Genomic DNA, 15,973 nt, shown 5'->3' on the forward strand with positions numbered 1-15,973 from the left:
TCTGCCTCCATCACCACCAGCATCTTCAAATGGAACTAGGACTTTGTCAGTGGCAAGCAACCCTCAGATTCAGGGTTCTGGCTGGGGGGAAGCTCCTCACTGTAACTGTCAGAATCTGATTCCTGACTTTGACTCAGACTCATTGTCAGAATTTTTTTAAACTTCCAGAATTTCCCTCATCTGTGAGTTCTCTCCTTTTGAAAGATATTGCTAATGCTACAGCTTAGCTCATTAGCTACATACATAAACAATAACACTGAATGGCACAGAGTGGGAATGAGAGGTTACGTGATTTACTGCCTGCACGCGCCATTTCTATCAATAAATCACTATCAGAAAATGTTGTGTGGTAATTATTGATATATTTACTATTTTCTTCACGTTTTTCAATTACCGGTGATAAATCATGCATTCCGATTTTTAGCTAGATTGTAATGGGTACAAAGTATGTGTGTAAAATAATTTTCTGTAGGTTGTACTGATTATGATGAGCTAAGCTAATTCCAGCAATGTGTGTGGAGCCATACATGTTTGTTGACATACAATGCATTCTGGTTTCACGTGATCGTCTGTCGGACCAAGGATGCTATAACAAAATTAGATGAGTAAGGGTTCACAAATTTTTTGAGAACTTCAGGAAGTGAATGGTGGGATGTGAACGATGGTAGACTTATATTATCCAAGATGGAGTAGCAATCAGATGTCTTTGTCCTGTCGTGTCCCTTGTATATATCGTTTTACATCTTTTTCGTCGCATATCCTTTAAAATATTTTGCTAAACCTCAACATCTAAATACTCTCCTGCAACCTGTCTCACCCAATGAGGCGTGGATCTGCTTTTTTTTCCTAAAGTATTTATATTTACTTGGATCCGGAATCTCTCAACTGAAGCTAGCCAGCTAACTACCAGCTATCAGTCAGCAAACCATTGCCAGAGGTCATCAGCTAACCTTCAGCTCGGAAAGTTCTCGTCAGTTCGAACAACGTGACTCTAACCAGAGCATAACGGACCTGTTATTTTTGTTCAAGCTTAACATCCTTATCATTTATCGCCCTCCAGGTTCCCTCGGAGAGTTCATCAATGAGCTTGATGCCTTGATAAGCTCCTTTCCTGAGGACGGCTCACCTCTCACAGTTCTGGGCGACTTTAACCTCCCACGTCAACCTTTGACTCATTCCTTCTGCCTCCTTCTTTCCACTCCTCTCCTCTTTTGACCTCACCCTCTCACCTTCCCCCTACTCACAAGGCAGGCAATACGCTCGACCTCATCTTTACTAGATGCTGTTCCTCCACTAACCTCATTGCAACTCCCCCTCAAGTCTCCGACCACTACCTTGTATCCTTTTCCCTCTGCTCTCATCCAACACTTCCCACACTGCCCCTACTCGGATGGTATCGCGCCGTCCCAACCCGCTCTCTCTCCCCCGCTTCCTCCTCTTCCATCCTATCATCTCTTCCTCTGCTCAAACCTTTCCAACCTATCTCCTGATTCTGCCTCCTCAACCCTCCTCTCCTCCCTTTCTGCATCCTTTGACTCTCTATGTCCCCTATCCTCCAGGCCGGCTCGGTCCTCCCCTCCCGCTCCGTGGCTAGCGACTCATTGCGAGCTTCCGGGCAGCCGAGCGGAAATGGAGGAAAACTCGCCTCCCTGCAGACCTGGCATCCTTTACTCCCTCCTCTCTACAAAGCCACTTTCTACCACTCTAAATTCCAAGCATCTGCCTCTAACCCTAGGAAGCTCTTTGCCACCTTCTCCTCCCTCTTGAATCCTCCTCCCCCCCCCCCTCCTCCCTCTCTGCAGATGACTTCGTCAACCTCCCATTTTGAAAAGAAGGTCGACGACATCCGATCCTCGTTTGCTAAGTCAAGCGACACCGCTGGTTCTGCTCACACTGCCCTACCCTGTGCTCTGACCTCTTTCTCCCCTCTCTCTCCAGATGACATCTCGCGTCTTGTGACGGCCGGCCGCCCAACAACCTGCCCGCTTGACCCTATCCCTCCTCTCTTCTCCAGACCATCTCCGGTGACCTTCTCCTTACCTCACCTCGCTCATCAACTCATCCCCTGACCGCTGGCTACGTTTCCTGTCTTCAAGAGAGCTGAGAGTTGCACCCCTTCTGAAAAAACCTACACTCGATCCCTCCGATGTCAACAACTACAGACCAGTATTTTCTTTTCTCTCCAAAACTCTTGAACGTGCCATCCTTGGCCAGCTCTCCCGCTATCTCTCTCAGAATGACCTTCTTGATCCAAATCAGTCAGGTTTCAAGACTAGTCATTCAACTGAGACTCTCTTCTCTGTATCACGGATGCGCTCCGCTAAAGCTAACTCTCTCTCCTCTGCTCTCATCCTTCTAGACCTATGCCTTCGATACTGTGAACCATCAGATCCTCCTCTCCACCCTCTCCGAGTTGGGCAGCCCACGCTTGTTTGATTGCTCCTACCTGACAGGTCGCTCCACCAGGTGGCGTTCGAGAATCCGTCTCCTCACCACGTGCCCTCACCACTGGTGTCCCCCAGGGCTCTGTTCTAGGCCCTCTCTATTCTCGCTATACACCAAGTCACTTGGCTCTGTCATAACCTCCATGGTCTCTCCTATCATTGCTATGCAGACGACACACAATTAATCTTCTCCTTTCCCCCTTCTGTAACCAGGTGGCGAATCGGTTCTCTGCATGTCTAGACATATCAGTGTGGATGACGGATCATCACCTCAAGCTGAACCTCGGCAAGACGGAGCTGCTCTTCCTCCCGCAGAGGACTGCCCGTTCCATGATCTCGCCATCACGGTTGACAACTCCATTGTGTCCTCGTCCCAGAGCGCTAAGAACCTTGGCGTGATCCTGGACAACACCCTGTCGTTCTCAAATAACATCAAGGCGGTGGCCCGTTCCTGTAGGTTCATGCTCTACAACATCCGCAGAGTACGACCCTGCCTCACACAGGAACGGCGCAGGTCCTAATCCAGGCACTTGTCATCTCCCGTCTGGATTACTGCAACTCGCTGTTGGCTGGGCTCCCCTGCCTGTGCCATTAAACCCCTCAACTCATCCAGAAACAAGCCCGTCTGGTGTTGCCAACCTTCCCAAGACCTCACCCCGCTCCTCCGCTCTCTCCACTGGCTTCCAGTTGCCTCGCATCCGCTACAAGACCATGGTGCTTGCCCCGGAGCTGTGAGGGGAACGGCACCTCTACCTCCAGGCTCTGATCAGGCCCTACACCCAAACAAGGGCACTGCGTTCATCCACCTCTGGCCTGCTCGCCTCCCTACCACTGAGGAAGTACAGTTCCCGCTCAGCCCAGTCAAAACTGTTCGCTGCTCTAAGGTGGAACAAACTCCCTCAACGCCAGGACAGCGGAGTCAATCACCACCTTCCGGAGACACCTGAAACCCCACCTCTTTAAGGAATACCTAGGATAGGATAAAGTAATCCTTCTCCCCCTCCCCCTTAAAAGACCTAGATGCACTATTGTAAAGTGGCTGTTCCACTGGATGTCATAAGGTGAAAGCACCAATTTGTAAGTCGCTCTGGATAAGAGCGTCTGCTAAATGACTTAAATGTAAATGTAAATGTAAATGTCCCCGGGTTCCTACCGCAAACTGAACATTTTCATCTGGATCTTTACAACTAGCTAACCGCAATCCCGGATGACTACTCCTGGCTAGCGTTTCCATCCCAGAGCAAGCACCACTTAGTTTGAAGCTAGCCCGGCCAGGGCTCCTGTGCTACCACCAAACTATACTCCTGGGCTACAATATCCGGACCCCTTCTACAGCCGGTGCGGGGCATGGAACCCCGCAGATCCCCTACGACTGGAATACCGACATAATCTGCCCGAGGACTCCAACAGACTCCTCAGGCGCGACTCCCGCTGAAGGCCCATTATGCTAACCAGCTAGGCCTGCTAGCTACCTAGAGCTCCTTGGAACCCAACTCTAATTCCACGACTGGTCTATCGACATCACCGCACGAAAAGGCAAAAACACCCCCAAAGGCTAACTTTCTAGCTTTTTCTAGACTTTCTAGGGCCCGGTCTGCTAACTGCTAGCTTGCCTGCCCGGTCTGCTAACTGCTAGCCCTTGCTAACTGCTTGCTTGCTAACCCAGTCTGCTAACTGCTAGCCCCTGCTAACTGCTTGCTAACCCGGCCTGCGTAACTGCTAGCTTGCCCCGGTCTACTAACTGCTAGCTGCCGACCCCGGCCTGCTAACTGCTAGCTCACCTCCCCGGTCTGTAACTGCTAACCCATGCTAACTGCTTGCTTGCTAACCCGGCCTGCTAACTGCTTGCTTGCTAACCCGGCCTGCTAACTGCTAACTTGTTTAGCCCCGGCCTACTAACTGTTAGCTTGTTAGCCTGCTAACTGTCTGAATCACTGTGTCGCCAGCCAGCCCAACCACTCACTGGACCCATATGTTCACTTGGCTATGCATGCCTCTCTCTAATATCAATATGCCTTGTCCATTACTGTCCTGGTTAGTGATTACTGTCTTATTTCACTGTAGAGCCTCTACCCCTGCTCAATATGCCTTAACCAACCATGTTGTTCCACCTCCTACATATTTACATTTACATTTAAGTCATTTAGCAGACGCTCTTATCCAGAGCGACGACATCACCTGGTTTAAACATCTCCAAAGACTATATCTCTCTCTTCATTACTCAATGCCTAGGTCTACCTCCAATGTACTCACATCCTACCTTACCTTTGTCTGTACACTATGCCTTGAATCTATGCTATCGTGCCCAGAATCTTGCTCCTTTTTCTCTCTGTTCTGAACGTGCTAGACGGCCAGTTCGTATAATTTTTAGCCGTACCCTTATCCTACTTCTCCTCTGTTCGTCTGGTGATGTGGAGGTTAATCCAGGTCCTGGAGTGCCTAGCTCCACTCCCACCCCCCAGGTGCTCTCATTTGTTGACTTCTGTAAATGTAAAAGCCGTGGTTTCATGCATGTTAACATTAGAAGCCTACTCCCTAAGTTTGTTTTACTCACTACTTTAACACACTCTGCCAACCCAGATATCTTAGCCGTGTCTGAATCCTGGCTTAGGAAAACCACCAAAAACCGTGAAATCTCCATTGCTAACTATAACGTTTTCCGCCAAGATAGAACTGCCAAAGGGGCCGGTGTTGCAATCTACTGCAAAGATAGTAATACAGAACTCTGCAGGCTATCGAAGTCTGTACCCAAACAATTTGAGCTTCTACTTCTAAAAATTCACCTTTCCAGAAACAAGTCTCTCAATTGTTGCCGCTTGCTATAGACCTCCCTCTGCCCCCAGCTGTGCCCTCGATACCATATGTAAATGTATTGCCCCCCATTATCTTCTGAACTCGTGCTACTAGGTGACATAAACTGGGACATGCTTAACACCCCGGCCATCCTACAAACTAAGCTTGATGCCCTCAATCTCACACAAATGATCAATGAACCTACCAGGTACAACCCAAAATCAGTAAAAATGGGCACACTCATAAATGTCATCCTAACTAATTCGCCCTACCTCTACTGTTTTCAATCAAGATCTCAGCAATCACTGCCTCATTGCCTGCATCCGTAATAGGTCTGCGACCAAACGACCACCCCTCATCACTGTCAAAAGCTCCCTGAAACACTTCTGCGAGCAGGCCTTTCTAATCGACCTGGCCGGGGTATCCTGGAATGACAATGTCTTCATCCCGTCAGTAGATGATGCCTGGCTATTCTTTAAAAGTGCCTTCCTCAACATCTTAAATAAGCATGCCCCTCTAAAAAGAATTGAACTAGGAATAGATATAGTCCTTGGGTCACTCCCGACCTGTCTGCCCTTGACCAGCACAAAAGCATCCTGTGGCGTTCTGCATTAGCATCGAATAGCCCCCGTGATTTGCAACTTTTCAGGGAAGTTAGGAACAAATATACACAGGCAGTTAGAAAAGCTAAGGCAAGCTTTTTCAAACAGAAATTTGCATCCTGTAGTACTAACTCAAAAAAGTTCTGGGACACTGTAAAGTCCATGGAGAATAAGAGCACCTCTTCCCAGCTGCCCACTGCTCTGAGGCTAGGAAACACCTGTCACCACCGATAAATCCACTATAATTGAGAATTTCAATAAGCATTTCTCTACGGCTGGCCAAGCTTTCCACCTGGCTACTCTCTTTCTAACATGATCTGCCAAAATTGTTGCAACCCCTATTACTAGCCTGTTCAACCTCTCTTTTGTATCGTCTGAGATTCCCAAAGATTCTCTGATAGAGTTCAGTGTGTCAAATCGGAGGGCCTGTTGTCCGGACCTCTGAGAGTCTCTATGGGTGTGCCACAGGGTTCAATTCTCGGGCCGACTCTCTTTTCTGTATACATCAATGATATTGCTCTTGCGGCTGGTGATTCTCTGATCCACCTCTATGCAGACGACACCATTCTGTATACTTCTGGCCCCTCCTTGGACACTGTTTTAATTAACCTCCAGACGAGCTTCAATGCCATACAGCTCTCCTTCCGTGGCCTCCAACTGCTCTTAAACGCAAGTAAAACTAAATGCATGCTATTCAATCGATCACTGCCCGCACCTGCTCGCCCGTCCAGCATCACTACTCCGGACGGCTCTGACTTAGAATACGTGGACAACTACAAATACCTAGGTGTCTGGTTAGACTGTAAACACTCCTTCCAGACTCACATTAAGCATCTCCAATCCAAAATTAAATCTAGAATCGGCTTCCTATATCGCAATAAAGCATCCTTCACTCATGCTGCCAAACACCCTCGTAAAACTGACCATCCTACCGATCCTCGACTTCGGTGATGTCATCTATAAAATAGCCTCCAACACTCTACTCAACAAACTGGATGCAGTCTATCACAGTGCCATCCGTTTTGTCACCAAAGCCCCATACACTACCCACCATTGCGACCTGTACGCTCTCGTTGGTTGGCCCTCGCTTCATACTCGTCGCCAAACCCACTGGCTACAGGTTATCTACAAGTCCCTGCTAGGTAAAGCCCCGCCTTATCTCAGCTCACTGGTCCCCATAGCAGCACCCACTCGTAGCACTCGCTCCAGCAGGTATATCTCACTGGTCACCCCCAAAGCCAATTCCTCCTTTGGTCGTCTCTCCTTCCAGTTCTCTGCTGCCCATGACTGGAACGAATTGCAAAAATCTCTCAAAGCTGAAGACTCACATCTCCCTCACTAGCTTTAAGCACCAGCTGTTAGAGCAGCTTACAGATCACTGCACCTGTACATAGCCCATCTATAAACAGCCCATCTATCTACCTACCTCATCCCCATACTGGTATTTATTCATTTATTTTGCTCCTTTGCACCCCAGTATCTCTACCTGCACATCCACCTTCTGCCGATCTACCATTCCAGTGTTTAATTGCTATATTGTAATTACTTCGCCATCATGGCCTATTTATTTCCTTAACTTACCTCATTTGCACTCACTGTATATAGACTTTTTGTTTTCTTTTGTTCTACTGTATTATTGACTGTATGTTTTGTTTATTCCATGTGTAACTCTGTGTTGTTGTATGTGTCGAATTGCTACGCTTTATCTTGGCCAGGTCGCAGTTGCAAATGAGAACTTGTTCTCAAATAGCCTACCTGGTTAAATAAAGGTGAAATAAAAAAATTATTAAAAAAGACGACACACCCCTTCAACAGACCAAACTCATCTTGTCTTCTCTTATTATCTTTGGTTTGTGTGAAGAAAAAAAGCATGGCTGCACGTTGAAACTAATCGTAGGATTACTTTCGATTTCTAGAAAGTGTTTTACTCGATTATTTTTTGTCAACGGTGAGCTCACCCGTGATGTGATTAATTATACATATTAATTGCTATTAGCTAATTCATATTGTAGGTTGTCAGGCGAGAGATAGAAAACATGACCGCTTGTGTTGCTTCAATCTTTCCTCAGCGCTAGGACATATGTAGCCTACATTTTTTCCAGTAGGATGATTGTGTGTTGCTACAGATACTTCTGTGTATATCTGAAAATTGCATCCCAAAATAAACTGCTCATATTCTGGACATAACTTTGTAAGGACTGTGTTTGTAAATAGTTTCTGAAGAAAGTGTGGCCAGCTCAAATGTTGATTGTTGCATCATTCGAAACTGGCCATTATAAATAAGCGTTCTAACTGAGCGTTCTAATCACAAAGTTGTGATCTTACGCTTCAGGGACCACTGTAGAACGATCACACCCATGTGATAGTATGTGTGAAAGCATTCAAATTTAATTATTTTTGACAATACATTCCATATATCATAAGACCTAACATCTCAGACATGCAAGTCACATTATGCTGGCTTGCAAAGTGATTAGTAACTCCTATTGGAATGCAAAAAATACTTTTGGAAGAGTGTACTATTTCCTCTCCATTTCACAAATCAAATCAAATCAAATCAAATTTTATTTGTCACATACACATGGTTAGCAGATGTTAATGCGAGTGTAGCGAAATGCAAAATGGAGTAGTGGTCAGATTTGCTGAAGGTAGGTCATGGGAGGGACTTGTATGCATCATGGAAGTTAGAGTAGCAGTGATCCAGTGTATTGCCCGCACGAGTGCTTCAATCAATATGCTAATAGAACTTGTTCTCAAATTTGCTGTGTTAAAATCCCCGGCTACAATAAATGCATCAGGATATATGGTTTACAATTTGTAGTGAAGTTATTTAAGGGCCATCGTGGTATCGGCTTGAGGGGAGATATACACAGCTGTGACAATAACCGACTAGAATTCTCTTGGGAGATAATTTTGTCTGCATTTCATTGAGGAATTCTAGGTCAGGTGAACAAACGGACTTGAGTTTCTGTGTGTTGTAACGATTACATCATGAGTCGTTAATCATTACACCCACGCCCTTCTTCTTCCCAGAGAGATATATTTATTTCTGTCGGCACAAAGCATAAATAATCCCATTGGCTGTACCGACTCCAACAACATATCCCAAGAGAGCCATGTTTCCGTGAAACAGAGTATGTTACAATCCCTGATATCTCTCTGGGAAGTAACCCTTACCCTAATTTCACCTATCTAAAGACTGGACAATGGCGAGTAATATACTCCGAAGCAGTGGGTGGCGTGCACGCCTCCGAAGTCTGACCAGGAGGCCGCTCCATCTACCTCTTCTGTGACGACATTGTTTTGGGTCAGCCTCTGAAATCAGATCCAGTGCCCTGGGTGGTGGTGCGAACAAAGGATCCGCTTCGGGAAAGTTGTATTCCTGGTCGTAATGTTGGTAAGTTGACGTCGCTCTGATATCCAATAGTTATTCCCAGCTGTATGTAATAACACTTAAGATTTTCTGTGCTAACAATGTAAGAAATAATACATTAAAAAACAAAAAAAATACTGCATATTTTCCTAAGGACTAGAAGTGAGGCGACCCTCTCTGTCGGTGCCATCTTGCATAACGGTGCAAGACAGTCACATGTTCATTATGGAGAGATGATGCAAGGCTTGCTACCTTGACTAGATCCTCCAAAGACATATAGGGCCTGTTGCATTTATTCACATAATAATGATGTCAGATTGATGAATGTAGTTTATTATTATATTCAACATCATTTTCATTCAACTACATCGGCCCTACTCTGCCTTGGAGACTTCCTTCCATCCTGTCTGTGTGACCTTGCTACCACCCACCGTGGACCTTTTCCTGCCTACCTGTGTTTGTATGTCCAACAAGGAGGATGGAAAGGAACAAAGGGTTTCGTGCTGTTTTTCTCCTCATTAACATCATCAAATATTCAGACAATAGAATAGGGAGGATGGCTGACCACTCTGGCTGCTGATAAGGCCACTCCAAAATGTAATATCCACTGGTCCCTGTGTTCAGAGCCAAATGGATATTTCAGAAGTGCTTGGCGTGCCATTAGGGAGACACTAAGGCTGTGTCACAAATAGCACCCAATTTTCTACATAGTGCATTACTTTTTGATCCCCTCTGAAGTTCTCAGGGAAAAGGGATACAGCGGTATAGAAGCAGGTAGATTTACTGCTTGAAGAGGGAAAAAAGGGTATTTCAGTGAGAAAATATGTGGAGCAAGCAAAGTTTAACCAGATTAGAAAATCATCCTTTTCAAATCCACTTGGCCAAACTGTGGTCCTTCCCTTTGATGTTTCTCCTGAGAAGAACTGTGCTGTGTGAGTGTGTCTGTGTGTTCGAGTGTGTGTGCATGTTCCTTTCCTGGGGGAATTGAATTCACAATGTAATGAATACTGGTGCAGGTGGTTATTTCGCCTTCGCAGAAGGCAGGAATCATGGGCACAAGCAAGCAATGGTCATACACAGGTAGGCAAACAGGCAGGTGAATCAAAACTAGGACTGAAGGCTATAACTGGTTCTCACAAACAAGCTAGGAAAAGGCTTTATAGAGTCAAAACAAACAATACCTCACAAAGGCACAAACAGATTGAACTGAACTAAATAAGGAGCTGATGACAACAGTTGAGTAACTAACACAGGTGAAATCAATGAACTAAAATGAAAGATAGGGCTACATCCAAGAACACAGAGAAACAGGGATACATTCAAGGACATAAGGTTGGCTAAGAAAATAAATACAGAACCTGACATAGGTATTAGACCTGTCGTGAATAGCTTTCGCTGCTGCTTACGCACGGCTGACAAAATGGAAAGTGTAATAAGCCGCTTTGCGTTTTACATTAATGCATTAATCCTCTGGTCATCGGTACAATTTTATCCCATTCAAGTGAAATAAATAGAATGTTAATCTGGGCCTCTCTCTTTTTCAGGACCACTGAAAAGAGAGAGAGAGAAAGAGAGAAAAGTAGAGAGAGGAAGCGAGAGAGAGAGCAAGAGAGAGAAATGGATGACAGAATCACAAAACCAATTACGAAGCCTATTGGTAAGAATGGATGAAATGCGATATGCATCATATGAGGGGAACGGTAGAGAACGGCAGTGCCCCCTCATTCTGCTATATTGAAAATGGCTACATTAGCATCACTATGCATCGATCCCAAATAGCACCCTATTCCCTATACAGGGCACTACTATTGATCAGGGTCAAAAGTAGTGCACTATAGAGGGAATAGTGTGCCATCCAGGACCAATCCAAGACTATGGCACTAATTAAAACTATATGTAGGACCCTAGGGAAGTACCAGCTATTTTTACACCAATCTTGTTCAATCACCGCTTCTGGACCATAAAGCCTACAGTCCGATCCTTGTATATTTCATTCCTCTTTATATGGGTAAGTGAAGACAAGTTTTGTAGGAGTCTATTAAACACTTCAGTCAATATATATTGTCTCCTCTGTCTAACTGTAATTGCTTACTAAACTGCTAAAGTTACTGACTCCTTATACTGCAATGTGGTTCTAAAAGTGTATCAGAGCTATGTAAGAGTTTGGATCCAATGCATTCAAAGTAAGTGCTCCACAAATGCTAGCTAATATATTGTTTCTGTTATTTCATCTATAGTTTATGATATCCTCTGTTGATCACCTCAAATCCTCTGTCAATTCATCTTCTCCTCTAAATATAGTTCAGAAAGCATCTTGAGGTGTCATTTCCATCAGGGTGGAATTTAGAGAAACAAATCAATAGAATTAAAATCAAATCAAATTGTATTTGTCACATACACATGGTTAGCAGATGTTAATGCGGCTGTAGCGAAATGCTTGTGCTTCTAGTTCCGACAATGCAATAATAACCAACAAGTAATCTAACCTAACAATTCCACAACTACTACCTTATACACACAAGTGTAAAGGGATAAAGAATATGTACATAAAGATATATGAATGAGTGATGCTACAGAACGGCATAGGCAAGATGCAGTAGATGGTATCGAGTACAGTATATACATATGAGAGGAGTAATGTATGGTATGTAAACATAAAAGTGGCATAGTTTAAAGTGGCTAGTGATACATGTATTACATAAAGATGGCAAGATACAGGAGAGTACAGTATATACATATACATATGAGATGAGTAATGTAGGGTATGTAAACATTATATTAAGTGGCATTGTTTAAAGTGGCTAGTGAGACATTTTTTTCCATCAATTTCCATTATTCAAGTGGCTGGAGTTGAGTCAGTATGTTGGCAGCAGCCACTCAATGTTAGTGGTGGCTGTTTAACAGTCTGATGGGCTTGAGATAGAAGCTGTTTTTCAGTCTCTCAGTCCCTGCTTTGATGCACCTGTACAACCACTGCCTTCTGGATGATAGGGTGAACAGGCAGTGGCTCGGGTGGTTGTTGTCCTTGATGATCTTTATGGCCTTCCTGTGACATCGGGTGGTGTAGGTGTCCTCGAGGGCAGGTCATTTGTCCCCAGTGATGCGTTGTGCAGACCTCATTACCCTCTGGAGAGCTAAACAGTTGTGGGTGTAGCAGTTGCCGTACCAGGCGGTGATACAGCCCGACAGGATGCTCTCGATTGTGCATCTGTAGAAGTTTGTGAGTGCTTTTGGTGACAAGCCGAATTTCTTCAGCCCCCTGAGGTTGTAGAGGCGCTGCTGCGCCTTCTTCACAACGCTGTCTGTGTGGGTGGACCAATTCAGTTTGTCGGTGTTGTGTACTTACTACCCTCTCCACTACTGTCCCGTTGATGTGGATAGGGGGGTGCTACCTCTGCCGTTTCCTGAAGGCCACAATCATCTCCTTTGTTCTGTTGAGGTTGAGTGTGAGGTTATTTTCCTGACACCACACTCCGAGGGCCCTCACCTCCTCCCTGTAGGCCGTCTCGTCGTTGTTAGTAATCAAGCCTACCACTGTAGTGTCGTCCGCAAACTTGATGATTGAGTTGGAGGCGTGCATGGCCACGCAGTCGTGGGTGAACAGGGAGTACAGGAGAGGGCTCAGAACGCACCCTTGTGGGGCCCCAGTGTTGAGGATCAGCGTGGTGCAGATGTTGTTACCTACCCTCACCACCTGGGGGCGGCCCGTCAGGATGTCCAGTACCCAGTTGCACTGGGTGGGGTCGAGACCCAGGGTCTCGAGCTTGGTGACGAGTTTGGAGGGTACTATGGTGTTAAATGCTGAGATGGAGGCCATGAACAACATTCTCACATCGGTATTCCTCTTGTCCAGATGGGTTTGGGCAGTGTGCAGTGTGGTTGCGATTGAGTGTCTTTTGACCTATTGGGGCGGTAAGCAAATTGGAGTGGGTCTAAGGTGTCAGGTAGGGTGGAGGTGATATGGTCCTTGACCAGTCTCTCAAAGCACTTCATGATGACGGAAGTGAGTACTACGGGGAGGTAGTCATTTAGCTCAGTTACCTTATCTTTCTTGGGAACAGGAACAATGGTGGCCCTCTTGAAGCATGTGGGAACAGCAGACTGGGAAAAGGATTGATTGAATATATCCGTAAACACACCAGCCAGCTGGTCTACGCATGCTCTGAGGACGCGCCTGGGGATTCCTTCTGGGCCTGCGTCCTTGCGAGGGTTAACATGTTTAAATGTTTTACTCACGTCGGCTGCAGTGAAGGAGAGTCCGCAGGTTTTGGTAGCGGGCCATGTCAGTGGCACTGTATTGTCCTCAAAGCGAGCAAAGAAGTTATTTTGTCTGTCTGGGAGCAAGACATCCTGGCCCGCGACGGGGCTGGTTTTCTTTTTGTAATTCGTTATTGACTGTAGACCCTGCCACATACCTCTTGTGTCAGAACCGTTGAATTGCGACTCTACTTTGTCTCTATACTGACGCTTAGCTTGTTTGATTGCCTTGCGGAGGGAATAGCTACACTGTTTGTATTCGGTCATGTTTCCGGTCACCTTGCCCTGGTTAAAAGCACCGAATCAGCGTATTCGTCAATGTTGTTGTTGGACGCAATGCGGAACATATCCCAATCCACGTGATCGAAGCAGTCTTGAAGCGTGGAATCAGATTGGTCGGACCAGCGTTGAACAGACCTGAGCGCGGGAGCTTCTTGTTTTAGTCTCTGTCTGTAGGCTGGAAGCAACAAAATGGAGTCATGGTCAGCTTTTCCGACAGGAGGGCGGGGGAGGGCCTTATATGCGTTGCGGAAGTTAGAATAACAATGATCCAGGGTTTAACCAGCCCTGGTTGCGCAATCGATATGCTGATAGAATTTAGGGAGTCTTGTTTTCAGATTTGCCTTGTTAAAATCTCCAACTACAATGAATGCAGCCTCAGGATATGTGGTTTCCAGTTTACATAGAGTCAAATAAAGTTCGTTCAGGGCCATCGATGTGTCTGCTTGGGGGAATATATACGGCTGTGATTATAATCTAAGAGAATTCCCTTGGTAGATAATGCAGTCGACATTTGATTGTGAGGAATTCAAAGTCAGGTGAACAGAAGGACTTGAGTTCCTGTATGTTGTTATGATCACACCACGTCTCGTTAATCATAAGGCATACCCCCCCATAACCCCCCCCCCATAACCCCCCCCCGCCCCTCTTCTTACCAGAAAGATGCTTGTTTCTGTCGGCGTGATGTGGGAAGAAACCAGCTGGCTGCACCGACTCTGATAGCGTCTCTCGAGTGAGCCATGTTTCCGTGAAGCAAAGAACGTTACAGTCTCTTATGTCTCTCTGGAATTGCTACCCTTGCTCGGATTTTATGAACTTTGTTGGCAAGAGACTGGACATTGGCGAGTCGTATGCTAGGGAGTGGTGAGCGATATGCCCGTCTCCGGAGCCTGACCAGAAGACCGCTTCGTTTGCCCCTTTTACGGCGTCGTTGTTTTGGGTCGCTGGCTGGGATCCGATCCATTGTCCTGGGTGGAAGGCAAAACACAGGATCCGCTTCTGGAAAGTCATATTCCTGGTCATAATGATGGTGAGTTGACGTTGCTCCTATAACCCACCCACCCCCCACATACACAAATCAATTTAATCAGGCTTTTCCTCCAGACATGCTTAGCATTCAAACAGTGTCAGCGACGTTGCATTTGTCTGCCTGCAGCTCTCACACACACAACCCCCATATTCTGAGAGGGAACTTTAACATCACCTGTGGTCCTAACATGCACCCACATGTACACAGACACACAGGCTTCTCTAACTCTTCAGCTCGGTAGCTACTAGTATGGGCCACTGTCCACTCTGCCTCAGTGGTCGGTCAAGGGGGAATATAAAAGCCAGCGCAAGTCCACTCAAAGAGGTGGGAAACGAGGCAACAGCAGGAAACGCACAGCATTGGCCGGCCGGCTGCAGAAACACACACACACACGCAGAAACGAGAGAGAGCAACGTGAGTGGTTCTTGTCTGGAGAGAGAGAGAGATGGAGGATGGAGGGATGGATGGACTGGAGAGTGGAGATGTAGGAAGGAGGAAAGGGAGAGGAATGGAAAGTGGAGATGCAGGATGGCGGATACAGGGATGGAGGGAAGAATGGAGAGTGCACATTGCCTCCCTCATCAACTCTGATGATGGCTACCTGCCTGAACAGTCTTCCATACCAGCCTTCACAACCAGCCAAACATATTCCCTCCATTTCTCTACTAAAATAGACACTTTCCCTGGCACGACTAACTGCCATCAAGAAATGCTTGAAAGTAGATCTAGATATTATAGTGCAGGCTAGACACACAATCCGTTTCAGCTTTGTTAGAATAATACAGTGCCTTCAGAAAAAAATAATCCCTTTTAAATTCAGGATGTAACAAAACAAAATGTGGAAAAAGTCAAGGTGTGTAAATACTTTCTGAAGGTACTGTAAGTAGGTATGTCAGTGCTAGCTACCAAATGTTTCCATGGGAACTGGATGCTTGTCAGGATATAAACATTGTCAATTCTGAGCATTTAAAAAAATTCTAATATAACAATCATTTAAAAAAAGAGCAAAAATCCAGAATAGAATAACTTTGAGAACAAAATTATGGCCGAAATGAAGTATGTGGAAAGATAAGTATTTCTACTGTGCAGAAAGAAAGACAGGGAAGATTAGCTAAACACTGGGGCTAGAGTGTATGTGTCTGTTGGCAGAACTCTGGAGGGCTTTCCAACAACATTTACTGTGTAGCAGAACAAT

The sequence above is a fragment of the Oncorhynchus nerka genome, linkage group LG6 (assembly GCF_034236695.1).
Source record: "Oncorhynchus nerka isolate Pitt River linkage group LG6, Oner_Uvic_2.0, whole genome shotgun sequence".
Lineage (NCBI taxonomy): Eukaryota > Metazoa > Chordata > Actinopteri > Salmoniformes > Salmonidae > Oncorhynchus > Oncorhynchus nerka.